Here is a 5,086-nt window from a genome sequence, read left to right as displayed (position 1 = left end):
TCAGGTCAAACAGTCCTTGTTGGTGTTTTTGCTCCACTTAAGCCTCCTTCCATGTTTCCTCATGCGAGTCTATCAACTTAATCTTACACTCTTTATTGACATGGAGAGTTTCCCCTTAACTGTATCTATCATATCTGTTTCACTTGCTAAAGGACCACAATCTACATTCTTACCACTCCTTGGGGTAAAGAGGTTTCCTTTGGATTTCTTAGTAATTATATCAAAGGCCTCTAGTTATGCTCTTTCCCACACCAGGAAACAGTCTTGCTGTATTTACTGTATTAAACCTTTCATAATTTAAAATACTTCTACTAGATCACTCCTCAGTTTTCTTCCCAACCCCTCCCCCCCCAAGAAAAGTGGTGCAAACTTCTCCGAGTGTTCGGGTTTCCTCCCACGGTCCAAAGATGTACGGGTTAAGTGAATTGGCCATGCTAAATTGCCCATAGTGTACCAGAATGTGCAGGCTAAATGGATTAGCCATGGAAAATGCTGGGTTACAAGAATAGAGTGGATCTGCGTGAGAAAGATGCTCTTTGAAAGATCAATGGGCTGAATGGCCTGCTTCCGCACTGTAGGGATTCTATGATTCATCCCTTTCTGATGCACAATTGTTAGTGATGATGTATTTGAACTATCATTTATTTATACATGATTAATTTCAATTGCAATTATTCACCCATTCTGTAAATTTATTGCTGACCTCGTGCAAATTGTTGGAATCCTCATCAGCATTGACTATCCCTTCCACCCCCTGTTGTCACCCTTAACAAATACAGGAATTATATTTCAGTTCCAAAATACAGATTTTCTTTTAATCAACCTGTTGAGACATGTTATGACACAACTCTGAAGTAAGTGAGACTGGAATTTCATCCTTTTGACCCAGAAGTTGTGACGTTACTACTGTACCACAAGAGCTCTGATAGTGATTGATTCTACCAGTTACAAAGATGAGCGATGCATCCATGCCTAAATACTGATGCCTGAGTTTTGACAATTCATTAATGTAAATTATTAACAGCTGTTGCTATTTTTGATCCTTCCCACCTTTTGTCACTGTAAATAATTACTCTTTATTCCCAGAGCCTATTTTCTATATTGAAGCCAGCTAGCAATGCATCCCATCCCTTGTCTGTTGATTCCACATTCTCTGATGTAATTCACTAATCTATTTTGGTTTTCTATACATTTGACTTGAAAATGCAAATTAATTATACCTATTACAAAACTCCTGTCCAACATTTTAGTTGCAACCTCAAAGAGATTCCCTGAGATGGATTGTGCAAGTTGCGCACTTTTGAAATCCATACTGACAATTCATATTTTTCACTTCGAGATGTTCTCCTATTCTCTCCTTAAGTAGGTATTCCAATTTTTTTCAAACTCTGGTACTAAGCTGACTGGTCAATAATTCCTTGGTCATGTACTGACCCCTTTATTAATTATAGAGATTTTCTTTCATACTCCACTTTTTCTAACCAATCATTAAATTTATGTATTAATGCCCCTACTACTTCCTTGACAGTTTCTTTTAAGATATTTGGATGTAATTGGCTTTATCCTGTTTACATTTGATTAGTTTATTCAATATGTCCTTTTTAAAAAAATTAAATGCACTTAACTCTTTGCACTTAACGTTATACAGAAAAGTGCTGATAATGTAGTGGAGTGAATGCTTGGTTCACTGGAATGCCTACCAGATAGCTTGCACTCAGTGTACAAGGAGCATCTAAGAGACCACACCAACATGGCACAGATATTTAAGCTTAGAAGCCATCTTTTCTGACGTGTGGTAACTTTTTATCAATGCACTCTCAGAACTTTCCATAATGTACTGTCTGATGGCTTCCCTTCTGTCACAGCCCAAATAGACCTTTGATAAAACCTGAGTGCTGGATTGAAATAAACGGCTATCTTGTGAACTCAGTCTGCTGCTATCATGGCTCCAGATACCATTAATCAATGGTGCTTCCTGGGCACTGTAGTACTCCATCAAACTGTTGTCCAATACATTAAGGATTTCTGAACTGCTGCCACACACATTGCACCATGATACAATGACCCATTGATCTCTCTCAGGAGGACTTGCACTGGAGAGGATGCTGAGGAGATTCACCAAGATGAAAAGTCCCAGTTACGAGAAAACACTGTGTGGGCTGGGTTTGTTTTACTTGGAGCAGAAGGAGGCTGAGGAGGGGTACACAAAATGATGAGAAGCATAGACAGAATAGATAATGAGAATCTCTTCTCCATGGCAGATGTGTCTAAGACCAGTGGCCATACATTTAGAGGAGATCAGCGAAAAAATTTTAAGAGTCTCTGACAACACCTCCAATATTTTTCCAGGGGCCTTGCTGTTTCCCGTCACACTGAGATGGTACAGTCTGAACTGCTAAGGCTGTTCTTCAAGGCCAGCTGTAGTTTCCTTGGAGAACCAATAGAGGAAAAGGAACATGCACCATGGGAAAGGACAATGAGCAATTTGTTTACTTTTTCTGCTTTGTGTCACAATGCATTTATAAAGTTGGATTTGTATGTTTTTTTTTATTTTGGTCTTGTCAGAAGGAAGATAATAACAGTCAATGATAGAGGGAAGGCGAATCATGTGGGACTGCTTTCAATTTAAGTTATGATACTGATAAGTCAATTCTCACAAATTATTTAATCATATTGAGGGGTAGAAGTAGGCTGCGCACATTATTTCCTCTCTTCCTCGAATTTCTCCTGAACATCATCCTCTTCCACTTTCATTGCTTCCTCATCCTCTTTCTCTCCTGATTGGAAATGGCAAGACCTAATCTTCCACTTACACAAGGAAATGCAGCATTTAGCTGAGTACTTCAAATCTTGACAGCTACTCAGGCTAAGTAATTTAGAGCTCCTCCAGAACTATCAAGGTAGTGGAAACAGGTAGGTGAGGTGCTTCATCACACTCTTGTGGTAACATGGTTCTCATTGTAGGCCTACTGTGCAAGGACCATACACTATCAAATGTGGATTCTGTCAGAGGTCACTCTGTAAACACATGTTATCCTGTTTACCAGGTTGATTTATGGCTCATCTTCTGTTAGAACTGAGGCCATGTGAATCTGAACTTATTTTCCAATGATAGGAGGCCTATATGTTATTTTAAAAAACACAGATGCTAAAGAACCCAACTTCTGGCCGAATATTTAGTTCCCTGTCCAAATTGTTAGGCCCTCCTGTTAGGGCCTAACCTGACCTATTTGTGGTATATATAAATTCAGACTTGAATATAGGAGGGTTGATCAGCAAGTTTGCAGATGATACAAAAACTGGTGCCATGGTAAATAGTGAGGAAGATAGCCTTAGGTACAAGATGATGTAGGTGAGCTGGGCATGAGCTGAGGGGTGGCAAGTAGAATTCAATCCAGATAAATGTAAGGTGAAGCACACAAAGCAAGGGAATACACAATGAACAGTAAGACTGTTGTATGCACAATGACCAGACAGACATTAGTGTGCATGTCCACTGATCCCTTAAAGGTAGTGGGACAACAGATAAAGTGGTTAAGACATATGGAATACATGCCTCCATTCGCCAAGTCGCAGAATTTAAACATATTGTCTAGCTATCACTCATTATTAACAGCACACCTGAGAATGCAACTTTTAAAAAAAAAGGTTTTGTGATTTACACATGAAAGAAGTGAAGCTGTCATGGTATTCTAACAGATGAAAGACTCAACAGACAATCAATTTTTCCATGTATAATTTCAGTTACATCACACTGTAAATTTTTGCTATAAATTGTGTGTTAGGATTGAGCCCTCCACTATCACCTGATGAAGGAGCGACATGCACACTAATGTCTGTCTGGTCATTGTGCATACAACAGTCTTACTGTTCATTGTGTATTCCCTTGCTTTGTGTGCTTCACCTTACATTTATCTGGATTGAATTCTACTTGCCACCCCTCAGCTCATGCCCAGCTCACCTACATCATCTTGTACCTAAGGCTATCTTCCTCACTATTTACCATGGCACCAGTTTTTGTATCATCTGCAAACTTGCTGATCAACCCTCCTATATTCAAGTCTGAATTTATATATACCACAAATAGGTCAGGTTAGGCCCTAACAGGAGGGCCTAACAATTTAGACAGGGAACTAAATATTCGGCCAGAAGTTGGGTTCTTTAGCATCTGTGTTTTTTAAAATAACATATAGGCCTCCTATCATTGGAAAATAAGTTCAGATTCACATGGAATGCTAGTGTGCTTCCAATTAAACCTGTTGGACTATAACCTGGTGTTGTGTGATTTTTAACAGAATTTAAGTGTGGGGACATTAGGCTGTACCAGTATAAAATGTTGCTTAGCCCACAGCTAAGTACTGTGTGCAGTTCTAGAATCCACATTATCGGCAGGATCTGATTGCACTGGAGAGGATGTAGAGGAGACTCACCAGGATGTTACCTGGGTTAAGGGTTTCAGTTACGATAAAAGACTGAACAGACCCAAGTTATTTTCCTTGGAGCAGAGGAGATTGAGGGAGTCACAATTATATTGTACAAAATTATAAAGGGTGTAGATAGGAAGGAAAGTTTCTCCTTTGGAGAGGAATCAATGACAAGGGGGCAGAGAATTAAGGTAAAGGGCAAGAGGTTTTGTGGGGTTGAGGAACATATTCTCACCCAGAGGGTGGTGGCAATCTGGAACTCACTGCCCATAAGGGTCAGAGGCAGAAACCCTCATAACATTTAAGAAATATTTAAATGTGCATTTGTGATGCCAAGGCACACAAGGTTATGGGCCAGTGGAAAATGGGATTAGAGTAATTAGGTGCTTATTTTTGACCATCACAGACTTGATGAGCCAAAGGACCTTTTTCTGTATGACTTTATAACTTCAAGATTCAAAACCTACTCTGTGCCACCATCTAAAGAATGTGGACTATTTTGATACAATAAGTGATTATTGTTGTTCTATTAACAGCCTGACCTGTGTGAATACAAGTCACAAGCAGCATTAATTTCAATTTATATGACATGAATAAAATCATTTTGACAGATTGAGTTCAGTCCACAGAACAGTACCAATACAGTAACAGCACTATATTTA

Source organism: Chiloscyllium punctatum, chromosome 41, assembly GCF_047496795.1.
Source record: "Chiloscyllium punctatum isolate Juve2018m chromosome 41, sChiPun1.3, whole genome shotgun sequence".
Lineage (NCBI taxonomy): Eukaryota > Metazoa > Chordata > Chondrichthyes > Orectolobiformes > Hemiscylliidae > Chiloscyllium > Chiloscyllium punctatum.
This window is presented reverse-complemented; position numbering follows the sequence as displayed.